This window comes from Trachypithecus francoisi, unplaced genomic scaffold (assembly GCF_009764315.1).
Source record: "Trachypithecus francoisi isolate TF-2019V2 unplaced genomic scaffold, Tfra_2.0 Lachesis_group10, whole genome shotgun sequence".
In the NCBI taxonomy this organism is placed as follows: domain Eukaryota; kingdom Metazoa; phylum Chordata; class Mammalia; order Primates; family Cercopithecidae; genus Trachypithecus; species Trachypithecus francoisi.
The window spans coordinates 126508362-126522641 of NW_022681455.1; the positions used below are offsets into that span (position 1 = coordinate 126508362).

Sequence of the window (14280 nt, forward strand, 5' to 3'; positions counted from 1 at the left end):
CTCGAACGCCTGACCTCAAGTTATCCACCCACCTCAGCCTCCCAAAGTGCTGGGATTTCAGGTATGAGCCACCGCGCCTGGCCTGGCACTGAGATTTTTAAAAGTTCCCTGCAGGACTCTCACATGCAGGAGAGAGAATCCTTCCCTACAGGAGGAGTGAGGGGTAGCGAAGCAGTGGGGCTCGGTCGGGCTGAGGGACGGAGGGCCCAGGCCTGCGGGAATGACAGACACATTTCCTGGCACTGACCATGGGCCCGGCACTGTTCAGAGCCTTTTATGTATATTATACACATACATATACATATACATATACATATACATATACAGTGAATCCTCACAACAACCCCATGAAGTTGGGACCATTCCTGTCCCATTTCACAGGAAACATCTAACAGGAAACAGCACAGAGGAATTAGTTAACTTGCCTAAGGTCATCTGGGTAGCAAGTGACAGAGCAGGGATTTGGAGCCAGAACTTTGGACTGTGGAGCCTACGCTTTTAGTGACCAGGCAGACCTGGAAAGTCTTGGAGTCCCCAGGGGACAGAGCTTCCAGGAACAGGGGAGGGTGGAGCAGACCTCATCTCCATCCCTTATCAATTGTGCGCATGCTGGCTCTCCTGCCGCCAGCCTTGCCAAGGGGTCCCGCAGCCCTGACGTCAGGATCAACCACAAAGAAGCCAGAGGGAAAGCTGCACAGAGCCCCAGGGCCTCTGCTGGCCAGGCTTCCCAACCTCCCTGGATGGCAGCTGCTGGGAAGATAGACTGAACATCCCAGTGAAGTGCAGATCGGCCCTGCACAACGTACTCGGATTCTATCATCTATTCCCTTTTATCCTGTCTTTGTTCAGCATTGATCGCAGCCCACCCGGTGGATTTTGAAAGCCAGTGATCTGTACGGAAGTCCTCGCAGATGGAATGATGTCTGGAATTTGCTGTAAAAATACTCCAGTAAAACAACAAGAACAAAATGCTGTGGGGCACAGGGAGGCGCCACCACGAGACCAGCGGGATGCTGTTTACTGTTGAGACTGGGAGACAGGAGAGCATGACATCCTGCTGTGTTTGTTTCAAAAGTCATGCTCAGCCTGGGCGACATGGCGAAACCCCATCTCTACACAAAAAACAAAATTTAATCGGTCATGGTGGCGCATGCCTGTAATCCCAGCTACTCAGGAGGCTGAGGTGGGAGGATCGCTTGAGCCTGGGAAGTGGAGGCTGCAGTGAGCCGTGATTGTGCCACTGCACTACCTGGGAGACAGAGCGAGACCCTGTCTCAAGAAAGAAAAGAGAAGAGAAGTAATAAAATGGTCAGAAGGGAAACAACTGTATTTTAGATTAACAGTCTGGGGTCAATATTAAATTTTTGGATTCTGATTATTGTACTGTGTTCTTTAAGAAATGGTCCTTGCTCCTCTGGGCACTGTGGGGCTCATGCCTGTAATCCCAGCACTTAGGGAGGCCGAGGCAGGTGGATCGTCTGAAGTCAGGAGTTCGAGACCAGCCTGGCCAACATGGTGAAACCCTGTCTCTACTAAAAATACAAAAATTAGCCAGGCGTGGTGGCAGGCACCTGTGATCCCAGCTACTTGGGAGGATGAGGCAGGAGAATCGCTTGAACCCACAAGGCAGAGGTTGCAGTGAACCGAGATTATGCCATTGCACTCCAGCCTGGGCGACAAGAGCGAGACTGTCTCATAAAAAAACAAAGAAATGGTCCTTGCTCTTAGAAAATCTGCACTGATGGCTGGGCATGGTGGCTCACGCTTTGTAATCCCAGCGCTTTGGGAGGCCGAGGCAGGCAGATCACCCAAGCTCAGGAGTTTGAGACCAGCCTGGCCAACATGGTGAAATGCTATCTCTACTAAAAATACAAAAACTTATCCAGGCGTGGCCACGCCTGTAATCCCAGCACTTTGGGAGGCCGAGGCTGGCGGATCATGAGGTCAGGAGATCGAGACCATCCTGGCTAACACGGTGAAATCCCGTCTCTACTAAAAATACAAAATGTTAGCCAGGCGTGGCGGCGGGTGCCTGTCGTCCCAGCTACTCGGGAGGCTGAGGCAGGAGAATGGTGTGAACTTGGAAGGTGGAGCTTGCAGTGAGCCGAGATTGCGCCACTGCACTCCAGCCTGGGGGACAGAGCAAGAATCTGTCTCAAAAAAAAAAAAAAGGGAGGCATGGTGGTGGGCATCTGTAATCCCAGATACCTGGGAGGCGGAGGTTTCAGTGAGCGGAGATTGTGCCACTGCACTCCAGCCTGGGCGAGTGAGACCCTCAAAAAATATATATATATATATACACTGACACGTTTGGGGTCAAGAGTCATCATTTCCATAACTTAACTCTCAAATTGTTCAGCAGAAAATAATGATATGCACGAATATGTGCAGGGAGAGATGAGAACGCGCATGTAGGTAAATGTTCACTTCTGGCGAAGGATATTTGCAGGGCCTCTTTATATTCTCACAACTCTTCTTTAAGTTTGAAACTGCTTCAAGAAAAAGGCTTAAAAAGGAAAGAAAGGCAACACCCAGAAGAGACAGGGTAGCTCAATGACAGTCTGCACATGCCTGGGCTCCCCACTAGGGTCTCCCATGGGAGGACGCAGGCGGCAGCATGTGCGTCGGATACCGTTTTCCTCCTAGCAGCTTCTGTGATTTGGTGGAGATGTGTTCCTGGGGCCAGGCCCTGGCCGAGCAAACGATCTGTATTATGCCGTGCCAGGCAGCACCACCTCCCAGAAGAGGTGTCTGGAACTGACAGGCTTTGTCTGAGCAGCTGTCTTGCAACTTGAAAGACCCCTACCTCAAAACACACAGGGCAAGGCAGGCAGGCAGGGAGGGAAGGAGGGAAGAAGCAAACCAGAGGACGGGGGACCAGGAGCAGCCCCAGTCGGGATTCAGGTGACACTGGGGGCAGGACGCAGTGAGGGTCAGACAGGTGCAGCACTGAGGGTGGTCGCGTCCACATAGGGCAATTCGATGTGGGGTGTGTGGCACTCCTGCATGGAGTTTTCACACGGCAAGTTTTTTCACCCCCCTCAGTGTCCCTGCAGTTGCCCTCATTGTCATCCTGCTTCTGCCTCCCTCCCACAACAGTGCGAAGGCAGTGGGCACAGGACTGGCTGAGGGGATGAGAAAGAATCGGGAGTCTAGAGCAGCTGTGTCACCTTAAGCAAGTCCTTTCCCGAGTCTGAGGTGCTGGGGCTCGGTTCCCCAGGCTCTGTGTCCTCCTCTGCCAAACAGGCATCGATCACCAGCCTCCAGGACAGGGCCTGGGACAGAGTTGTCACCATCATTTCATCATCACCACCACCGTTCTCCGTCATTATCATCATTGTTCTCATCGTTCTTATTGATATAGTTTGGATATTTGTCCCTTCGAAACCTCATGCTGAAATTTGATTCCGAGCATTGGAGGTGGGGCCTGATGGGAGGTATCTGGGTCATGGGGCGATCCCTCATGAACAGTGTGTTTGGTGCCATCCTCACAGTAATGAATGAGTTCGTTCCCTATTGGTTCCTGCAAGAGCTGGCTGTTAAAAAGAAGCCTGGTGGCTGGGCGTGGTGGCACACACCTGTAATCCCAGCACTTTGGGAGGCTGAGGCGGGTGGATCACTTGAGGTCAGGAGTTTGAGACTAGCCTGGCCAACATGGCAAAACCCCATCTCTACTAAAAATACAAAAATTAGCTGGCTATGATGGTGCACGCCTGCAATCCCACTTACTCAGGAGGCTGAGGAATGAGAATTGCTTGAACCCAGGAGCCAGAGGTTGCAATGAGCCAAGATCATGCCACTGCACTCCAGCCTGGGTGACAGAGCGAGATTCCGTCTCAAAAAAAAAAAAAAAAGAGCCTGGCACTTTCCCTGCCACATGATGTCTGTGGCTCCCCTTCACCTTCTGCCTTGAGTGGAAGCAGCCTGAGGCCTCACCATCCTGGTGCCATGTTTCCTGTCCAGCATGCAGAACCATGAGCCAAAGGAACCTTTTTTTTTTTTTTTTTTTTTTTCCAGACAGAGTTTCACTCTTCTTGCCCAGGCTGGAGTGCAATGGTGCGATCTCGGCTCACTGTAACCTCCGTCTCCTGGGTTCAAGCGATTTTCCTGACTCAGCCTGCCGAGTAGCTGGGATTACAGGCATGTACCACCACACCCGGCTAATTTTGTATTTTTAGTAGAGATGGGGTTTCTCCATGTTGGTCAGGCTGGTCTCGAACTCCCGACCTCAGGTGATCCGCCTGCCTCAGCCTCCCAAAGTGTTGGGAATACAGGCGTGAGCCACGGCGCCCGGCATGAACCTCTTTTCTTTACAAATTATCCAGCCGTGGGTATTCCTTTGCAGCAACACAAATGGACTAAAACAGTTGTCACCTCACTACTGTTATCATCCTTGTCACTGTCATCATTTTTTTTTTTTTTTTTGAGACGGAGTTTCGCTCTGCCTCCCAGGCTGGAGTGCTGTGGCCGGATCTCAGCTCACTGCAAGCTCCGTCTCCCGGGTTTACGCCATTCTCCTGTCTCAGCCTCCCGAGCAGCTGGGACTACAGGCGCCCGCCACCTCGCCCGGCTAATTTTTTTGTCTTTTTTTAGTAGAGACGGGGTTTCACCATGTTAGCCAGGATGGTCTTGATCTCCTGACCTCGTGATCCGCCCGTCTCGGCCTCCCAAAGTGCTGGGATTACAGGCTTGAGCCACCGCGCCGGGCCAACAAATTGTCATCATTGTTGCTGCCACCTTCACCATCATCATCCTCATCATTGTCATCAGTGTGATTGCCACTAGGTACCACCAGGGCAGCCCCACTATGTGGCTCCAGTTCCACAGTGTGGCCTGTTGTGTTGGGGGTGAATTTATGTGGGAGTGTGGAGAGCCCTGTTCGCTTCGTGAGATCCAGGGTCAGCCCCCTGCAGAGACCACAGATGCTTACACGGGAGAGGGCCGCTTAGATGAGTTGAAATGTCTGAGAAGGAGGAGTTATAGCTTTGATTCTACATCTGTCTGAATAGAAGCCATACAGTTGTCTAACCATGGGGAGGAGCTACTTTTACCTTAAACTTCATTATCATCATCATGACAATATTAGCTGATAGATACCCCACTGTTTTCAATGTGCCAAATTCTGGGCCAAGTTTGCTATAAAAACAATGCCACTGAACCTGAACAACGCCCTAAGGGATAAACATGATCACCATCCTGTTTTACAAATGAGGAGCTGGGTCGGGCGCGGTGGCTCAAGCCTGTAATCCCAGCACTTTGGGAGGCCGAGACGGGCGGATCACGAGGTCAGGAGTTCGAGACCATCCTGGCTAACACGGTGAAACCCCGTCTCTACTAAAAAATACAAAAAGCTAGCCGGGCGAGGTGGCTGGTGCCTGTAGTCCCAGCTACTCGGGAGGCTGAGGCAGGAGAATGGCGTAAACCCGGGAGGCGGAGCTTGCAGTGAGCTGAGATCCGGCCACTGCACTCCAGCCTGGGTGACAGAGTGAGACTCTGTCTCAAAAAAAAAAAAAAAAAAATGAGGAGCTGGAGCTCACAGATGTCCAGCGACTCCTAGCACCCAGGGCTAGCAAGCTACAGCTCTGGGCTGCCAGACCCCAGAGCCGAGCCCACATCACTAAAATGGGTTGCAGTGTTCTATTCCACACGCTGGAGTTCTAGATTGTTTGAGTTTGTTACAAACAAAAACACGTATCTTTGTAACTAGAAAATAAAGATTTAAGGCCTGGTGTGGTGGCTCAAGCCTGTAATCCCAGCACTTTGGGAGGCCGAGATGGGCAGATCACCTGAGGTCAGGAGTTTGAGACCAGCCTGGCCAACACAGAGAAACCCCGTCTCTACTAAAAATACAAAATTAGCCGGGCGTGGTGGTGCATGCCTGGAATCCCAGCTACTTGGGAGGCTGAGGCAGGAGAATAACTTGAACTTGAGAGTTGGAGGTTGCGGTGAGCCGAGATTGCGCCATTGCACTCCAGCCTGGACAACAAGATGAAACTCTATCTCAAAAAAAGAAAAAAAAAAATCTCCCTGTCGCCAAATGGTCACGGGATTCTCTCTGGTGACAAGGATGCACAATTATAAAAACTGACTTCCGGCTGGGCGCAGTTGTTCAAGCCTGTAATCCCAGCACTTTGGGAGGCCGAGGCAGGCAGATCACGAGGTCAGGAGACTGAGACCATCCTGGCTAACACGGTGAAACCCCATCTCTACTAAAAATACAAAAATTAGCCAGGTGTGGTGCTGGGCACCTGTGGTCCCAGCTACTCGGAAGGCTGAGGCAGGAGAATGGCGTGAACCTGGGAGGCGGAGTTTGCAATGAGCCGAGATTGCGCCACTGCACTCCAGCCTGGGCGAGAGAGCGAGACTCTGTCTCAAAAAAAAAAAAAAAAAAACTGACTTCCTCTGCAGAGGTCCACCCCCTCCTACGGGGCAGCAAGACAGAAGGACATCAGATGTCATGCATGCCACACAGCTTCTCTAAGGCCAAGAGCATCTCCAGGGACATGTCCCATTTCCATGTTGGCTGTGTTTGTTTTTGCAACAGCCTTGAAGGCAGGTGCCACAAATTACCAGCCCACAACATGACTGCTTGCCAGCTCGCCCTCTACAGATTTTCAGCGCAAACAGAAAAGCAAAATGCTGTGTTCTTTCATCAAGTCAAAAGCAACCAAGTTGTGCACTGACTATCAGGGACAGAATCTCCCGCTGGCTGGAGGAACCCTGCTTTTCTTTTTTTTTTGAGACGGAGTTTCGCTCTGCCTCCCAGGCTGGAGTGCTGTGGCTGGATCTCAGCTCACTGCAAGCTCCGCCTCCCGGGTTCACGCCATTCTCCTGCCTCAGTCTCCCGAGTAGCTGGGACTACAGGCGACCGCCACCTCGCCCGGCTAATTTTTTGTATTTTTTAGTAGAGACGGGGTTTCATCGTGTTAGCCAGGATGGTCTCGATCTCCTGACCTCATGATCCGCCCGTCTCGGCCTCCCAAAGTGCTGGGATTACAGGCTTGAGCCACCGCGCCCAGCCGAGACCCTGCTTTTCAAAGCGGGCTCCAGTGTTTGCCAATTCCCTTCAGTTACCACTTTTGTGGATCGCAGAAGCTCAGCTCTAGGGTGAGATAAGCCCATCCTGGAGAGACTCATGCAAGTCGAGAGCTGGAAGTGGTCAGAGAGAGGTGACTAGGTAAAATACAGGATGCCCAGTTATCACATGGGACACACTCATCAAAACACTTCTTTGTTTATCTGCAGTTAAACTTAGCTGGGGCTGGTTGCGCTGGCTCATTCCTGTCATCCCAGCACTTTGGGAGGATGAGGCGGTGGGCAGATCACTTGAGCCCAGGAGTTCAAGACCAGTCTGGCCAACATGGTGAAACTCCATCTCTACTAAAAATATAAAAATTAGCTGGGCGTGGCAGAGGGAACCTGTAATCCCAGCTACTAGGGAGGCCAAGGCAGGATAATTGCTTGAACTTGGGAGATAGAGGTTGCAGTGAGTGGAGATCATGCCGCTGCACTCAAGCCTGGGCGGCAGAGTGAGACTCCACCTCAAACAAACAAACAAAAACAACAAAAATGTAGCTGGATAACTTAGTTTTCCTTGTGTTTATTTGCTGAATCTGACCGCCCTATTCAAGGTCATCTGATTTCTAACGTCTGGCTGTCCCAGATGGGGACTTGGAGAACCAGACAGTGAAAGTGAATGAACTGGTTCCTGCAGAGCCACCTCCCAGATGAAATCAGAGTAACCCCATGGAGGTCCTGAGTCACGGTGGCACCTTGCCCTGCTTGCCTAATAGAGACCTCCTGGGAGGACCCAGAAGAGGGTAGGGCTGAAGAAGAGTCACAGCTGAGGAATGTGACTGTTTGCCAGGTGAGTGGGCTGCAGTCCCAGTAGGGCAGGGTGGTCGGGGAGGCTGGGTAAGCCTCTTCAGCTCTCTGGGCCTGGTCACACTGCAAGCAGGGAAGAGCGTGCAGACAAGCAGGGCTCCCAGCAGGCTCAGACACACATGGTGCTTTTCTTCCTTCTTTAGGAAAGCCACTTTCTTTCTGCAGCAGGACTAGAATTCCTGCAATTCCAGCCAAAGGAACTGGGTTGGGAAGTGATGCTGCAAGCATTCATGTGCTTCCATCCTGGTCCACAGAGTGCAAAAGGGAAGGCTGCCTTCAGCTTAGCCACGGTCCTGCAGGGACAGTGAGCCCCTCTCTGAGTGGCTGGGACCTCCACCTGGCCCACAGGAAGCCTTCACCAGCAGGAAGCGAAACAGGATGGGTGGGGGCAGAAGGCCCACCGAAATCCCCACCTGCTTGGCCTCCCACGGATGAGCCATGTGACTCACAGCAAAATACTTGCCCACTGACGTCTCTGGGCCACTGTGAAGTAATAGAGCTGAACACCTTAGGATTCAAGCACCTTTCTGTACATTATACGTCAATAAAAACATTTACCAAAAAATAAGAGGGCTTTGAGACCAGCCAGAGCAATATGGTGAAATCCTGTCTCCACAAAAAAATACAAAAATTGGCCGGGCAGGATGACTCAAGCCTGTAATCCCAGCACTTTAGGAGGCCGAGGCAGGCGGATCACGAGGTCAGGAGATTGAGACCAACTAGGCTAACACGGTGAAACCCCGTCTCTACTAAAAATACAAAAAAATTAGCCGGGTGTGGCGTGGGCGCCTGTAATCCCAGCTACTCAGGAGGCTGAGGTAGAGAATTGCTTGAACCTGGGAGGCGGAGGTTGCAGTGAGCTGAGATTGCATCACTGCACTCCAGCCTGGGTGACAGAGTGAGACTCCATCTCAAAAAAACAAAAACAAAAACAAAAAAAGGCCAGGCGCGGTGGCTCAAGCCTATAATCCCAGCACTTTGGGAGGCCGAGGCAGGCAGATCACAAGGTCAGGAGATCGAGACCATCCTGGCTAACACGGTGACGTTGTCTCTACTAAAAATACCAAAAAAATTAGCCAGGCTTGGTGGTGGGCGTCTGTAGTCCCAGCTACTTGGGAGGCTGAGGCAGGAGAAGGGCGTGGACCTGGGAGGCAGAGCTTGCAATGAGCCAAGATCGCACCACTGCACTCCAGCTTGGGCAACAGAGCAAGACTCTGTCCTCCCGCCAAAAAAAGAAAAAAAAAGAAAGATTTACATTGGTTCCATCTGGAAAGGTGGGAGAACTGAAGCAGGGAGTAGGTGGGAATGGGGGGACATGGCTTTTGGGTCATAGGAAGATTCAAAGATTTTCTGATTGGCAAATGGTTGAAAGAGTTATTATTTGGGTTGGGTGCAGTGGCTTACGCCTGTAATCCCAGCACTTTGGGAGGCTGAGGCGGGAGGATCATGAGGTCAGGAGTTTGAGGTCAGCCTGACCAACAGGGTGAAACCCCATCTCTATTAAAAATACAAAAATTAGCCAGGCATGGTGGCACATGCATGTAATCCCAGCTACTCAGGAGGCTGAGGCAGGAGAATCGCTTGAGCCCGGGAGGCAGAGGTTGCAGTGAGCCAAGATCATGCCACTGCATTCCAGCCTGGGCAACAGAGCAAGACTCCATCTGAAAAAACAACAAAAAAACCCCAAAAGAGTTATTATCTAAAGACCTGGAACCATAGAAAGGAATGTCTGGGTTACCATAAGGGGTTTGGCTTGAGAGAGAATAGATTGTACATGTTTCTTATCAGACTTAAAGGAACTCTCCTATTAATCTGAAGGTCTGCACTGATGTTAATGCTGGTCAGCTGGGCCTGAATTTCAACAAGGAAGAGAGTATAATGAGGCATGTCTGACCCCACTTCCCATAATGGCCTCAACTAGCTTTTCAGGTTAACTTTGGAGTGTCCTTAGCCGAGGGGAGTGATCCACTCAGATGATTGGGAGACTTCAAGTTTTTTGTTTTGTTTTGTTTTGGTTTATAACCTCTTACTAATTTTTTTTTTTTTTTTTTTTTTAGAGAAAGGAGTCTCACTATGTTGCCCAGGTTGGTCTCAAACTCCTGGCCTCAAGTGATCCTCTTGCCTCACCCTCCCAACACACTGGGATCACAGGTGTGAGCCATTGTGCCTGGGCCCCATCACTACTTACTAATCTTTTTAATGATGGGGGATTATTCTCAGCAGGCCCAGAGGCCTAGCCTGGCTTCCACTGTAGTTCAGAGCAATTCAGTACCATGGCTCAGGGTTCCAGCCCTGGCCTTGCCATTTTCTAGCCATGTGACCTTGCGTCAGTCACTTTGCCTTTACCAACTTCTGTTTCCTCATTTTTTAATTTTTGGGGGATTTTTTTTTTTTTTTTTTTTTTAAGAAACAGGGTCTCCCTCTGTTGCCCAGGCTGGAATGCAGTGGTGTGATCATAGCTCACTGTAGCCTCAACTTCTTGGGCTTAAGGAATCCTCCTGTCTCAGCCTCCTAAGTAGCTGAGACTACAGGTATGCACCACACCCAGCTAATTTAAAAATTTGTTGTAGCTAGCGGGGAAGGGTCTCACTATGTTGCCCAGGCTGGTCTCAAACTCCTGGCCTCAAGCAGTCCTCCTGCTTTGGCCTCCCAAAGTACTGCAATTACAGGCGTGAGCCCCTGTGCCTGGCCCTGTTTCCTCATCTTTAAAACGGGGCTGACAGTATTTGGTTGGAGAGTTGGTCAGGGGATTAAAACACAAAACGCAGGGTCTAGTGCACGAGGAGTGCTCGGTAAGCATGAAATATCACTGTTCTCTTTTTCAGTGTCCACTGAGGGGACGCTCCCAAGTCTCTGGAGGCGACCTACACTTTGGGCTGGGAAAATACACCCTACGTGGGTCTGGGGTGCACCCCACCGGCATGGGAAGGCGCTTCCAGGGAGAGGAGATTAGGTGGTGAGCTTTCAGCCTCCTTGGGGCTGGCAGAGGGATTAAGTGTTTCCATAAATAAATGGCCTCCTCCCATCCACAGGACCTGGTCCCCAGCGGTGGGGGCGCAGAACCCAAGGAGGGCGTGGCCTGCACAGGTGAGGGTGCTTTTTGGAGTTAACCCAGCCCAGGACAGGGGCCTCACCACAGCGTTGGGTGGGTGGGGTCTAGGCAGGAAACGCCAGAGCCTGTGACTCAGGGTATGCCTCTCAGAGCCTCAGTTTCCTCACCTGTACATTGAGGCGTTCGTTCCCCGAGGCCTGCACTACCTCAGAAGTGCCTTTGCCTCACAACCTTCTCTTCCTCCCTCTTCCTCCGGGCTCCAAAGTCTGTCCACCCTGCACAGATTTTCCCTTGATCCCATCTGGGCCCTGCAGCCAGAGACGGTCTGAGAGAAGTCCCAGCCGCCCTCGGACCCCGCCCTTCGCCTATCCCTGGGGGAGCTGCGGGTGCCCCTTTTTGCTGAGGCCTCCCCCCGTTCCGCCTGACCGCAGCCAGCCAGGAGAAGGCGCGCGTGCGTCCACACGGGTCGCCCTTTGCGGTTGCAAACATGCTTTGATGCCCTGGGAGCGCAGGGGGGCCCCTAAGTGAGGCGGTTCATAAATAATAGATTTGGAAATACTCGATAGAGGGGAAATGGTTCCTCGGGAGGCCTCCTGCCCCCGCCCCCCGCCGGGCTGCCTTCCAGCTCTCAGGAATGGCATTCTGGTCCATTCCCAAGGAACTCGGGACGGTGCAGGGTGGCCGGTGGGGAGTGGGGGCCAAAGGCTTCCGCGCGGGGACACACCCCCACCGCCGGTGCAAGTTGCCCAGCGCCGCCAGAGCCGGGCCAAGTTTCCTAAAGCCTGTGTCTTCGCAGCAAAGTCTACAAGAAGTTGGGGGGACGCCCGGGCCCGCGTGGGTCCCCCACCGCCCCCCGAGCCGCGCCCCTGCAGCGGCTGGAGCTTGCGGGGCGTGGACGCCGCCCGGCAGGGGCCGTGTTGCTCGAGGAAGGCGGGCGTCCCGGGGAAGGGGCGGCGGGCACGAGGCGCGGGGCACTCACCGCTTTCTTCCTGGTGGGCTCACTGCGGAGCCGCGCCCGGGGCGCGCGAGGCCCGCCCGGGCGCTGGTGGTGGCAGCGGCGGTCTGGCTCGGGGGGGCCGCGGCTACGAGCCTGCAAGAGAGAGCAGCGGGGGTCATGGCCCGACCGGCGCTCGGGCCGCCGCGCGCCTCCCGCGGTCCCGCCCCGCTCCTGGAGGGCGGCGCTGACGGCAGCCGCCGGGCCGCGGGCGCCAGGATTGCACGGGCCGGGCGCGGGGCGGAGCGGGCCCGCCCGCCGTCTCCCTGGGGAGCGTGCCAGGACCCGCCCGGCGCCCTCGGCGGCGGTCCCGACCCCTCGCTGCTCGCCTGTTTCCTCCCGCTAGGCCCTGGGAGGTCCCGGGGAAAGTTTGGGCTCCCCACCGTGCGCCCTTCTCTGAGGCTGTGTGCCGGGCTCCCTGCGGCCCTGCACCCCAGCCCTGGGTGGTGAAAAGGGGCACCAGGGTTCCTCCCATACTGGGGGCCGGGCTCCAGTGAACCTCGCTGCCCGGATGCGAAGAGGGGAGGCGAGAACAAGAAGCTCCCCCGCCCCATCTCGCCGTCTGCAGCCGCCCTCCCCTGGTGCAGGACCCAGGCACTGGTAGGCAGTGCCCCTTCCCTGTGGCTCCGGCTGTGGGGGTTCCCTTTTGCTCTCCACGCAAGCCTTTGTACCCCACTTTCGGGGTGAACCTGGGGTTGCAGCCTACAAGGAGGTCAGGGCTTGCCTTCTGACCCCCTGGGAAGCTTCAGGTGTTTGGCGATGACCTTGATAAGCTCCAGGGAGAGGAACCGCCCAGCTCCCCACGGTGTGGACACAGAGGTCTTTTGGCAGATGGGCTTCTTAGGAGGCACACTCCCTCCATCAGCCCTACCTGTGTGGAGGCCTCTGCAGACACCTGTCCAGTGGGGCAGGAGGAACAGAAAGATGCCTGCCCTGTGCTTTCCATGTCATTGTCACAAGCCTGTGGTACCCTCTCCACCCTACAAGCCCAAGGTCTCCACACCCCGCGCCCTATATATTTCTGGAGGCTTAGAAGGGGAAACTGAGTCACGGAGCAGGAAAGTGACATTCCTTTGCTGAATGTGGCAAAGAGTTGCAGGAAATGGAGTCATCGTCCTAGCCGTGTGCTGTTGCTTGAGTCATTCCTAAAAATGGGGCGATCTTTAGATTCCCCTGACCTTACAGAGTCCAGACTGACAGGCAGGAAATGTATCATGTCCCCCACTCCCCCGCCTCTAACAAAGAGAAGGGGCAGGACGTTCCTTCCACTCGTCCCCACCCTCCAGAGGCAGGATGGGACCTGCTGCTGGCCGATGCTGGGGTGGTGGGCGTGCCCATCAAAGCTGTTGCCCCAACTGCTGGGCTGGGGGAGGCCTGTGTAGGTGGCTGTCTGCTGAGGGCACGTCCCTGGGGAGGGGCTAGAAAGCCAGGAAGAGCTCAGAGACTTCAGGGCAGGAGGGGGAGGGGGCTCAACAAGCTGGCTGGGGGCAAATCATCATGCCTGGCTGTGTGCCGTCCCTTCGCTGAGTGTGGGGAGGCAGGGACCAGACCTAGGCTCCTGAGGAACTGAGATGGACAAGCCTAGGCGACTAAGAACTAAGGCTCCCAGACCCCAGGGCACAGGGTCTCCCTCCTCTGTCAGTCACCTCCCAGCCCAGCTGTGCCTGCCCTGGAGCCAGGTTCCCTTTCATGATTGTGCAAAGATTTGATTAATATCTATCTCCCCTGCACTGCCAGTTCCTGCCCTTCCCAGGGACTCCCTGCGTCCCAGCCCCTCAGGAGTCAGCGGGTCCCTGGGGAAGTGCAGCACGTCCTGAAGGTCCCAAGGGGCCATTTCCTGGGCTGCTGAGCGTCCTGTGTCCCGCTCCTCTCCAGGGAGCTTTGGGGCAGAGCCGCTGTGAACTGTCTCCTCTAATGGTGGCCGCAGAAGTCCCTACGGATGACAGGCAGTTGCCCTCACCCTACCTTCTTATTCTGGAAGGGTGCAGAAGGGGTGACACTAGTGGAGATCAGCTTGTCTCTGGGCTTCTGTTTCCTCAAAGGAGAACTGGGGATTTCCTTATTTATCAGGTTATGTATTTAACCTGGCGCCAACTGTGCAGGCAGCCCTCACGTCACTGCCTGTTCATGACAGCCCTCTCAGGTGTGGGGCCCGACACTTAGGGAAGTTACAGGTCATGGGTCTCCCAGCCAGCGAGGAGTGCCTTCTGACTGCTCGTCTCCACTTCTGTGCTCTCCTGCCTCCAGCGGAGACAGGAGCTGCTCATCCCAGTGGAGTTTGGCCCAAGCCTCAGCCCTGGGGGAGGGGACGCTGCAGTAACCAGTGCAGTCTGAGGAGGATGTGTTTTGT

At 54.1% G+C, this 14280-nt stretch overlaps 1 protein-coding gene across 2 annotated transcripts in view; it reads right to left on the bottom strand.

Annotated features, from left to right (window-relative positions):
- Positions 1 to 12157, bottom strand: part of CUNH16orf74 (chromosome unknown C16orf74 homolog) — a 43708-nt gene extending 31551 nt beyond the window's left edge. Inside the window, exon 1 of one of the 2 annotated variants that reach the window (XM_033219216.1) lies at positions 11916 to 12135. The gene's annotated coding sequence lies outside the window, so the exon portion shown is untranslated. Of the gene's footprint in view, positions 1 to 11915 lie in introns of both variants that reach the window. The other variant, XM_033219215.1, reaches the window with a different exon arrangement.
- Positions 12158 to 14280: the final 2123 nt, after the last annotated feature.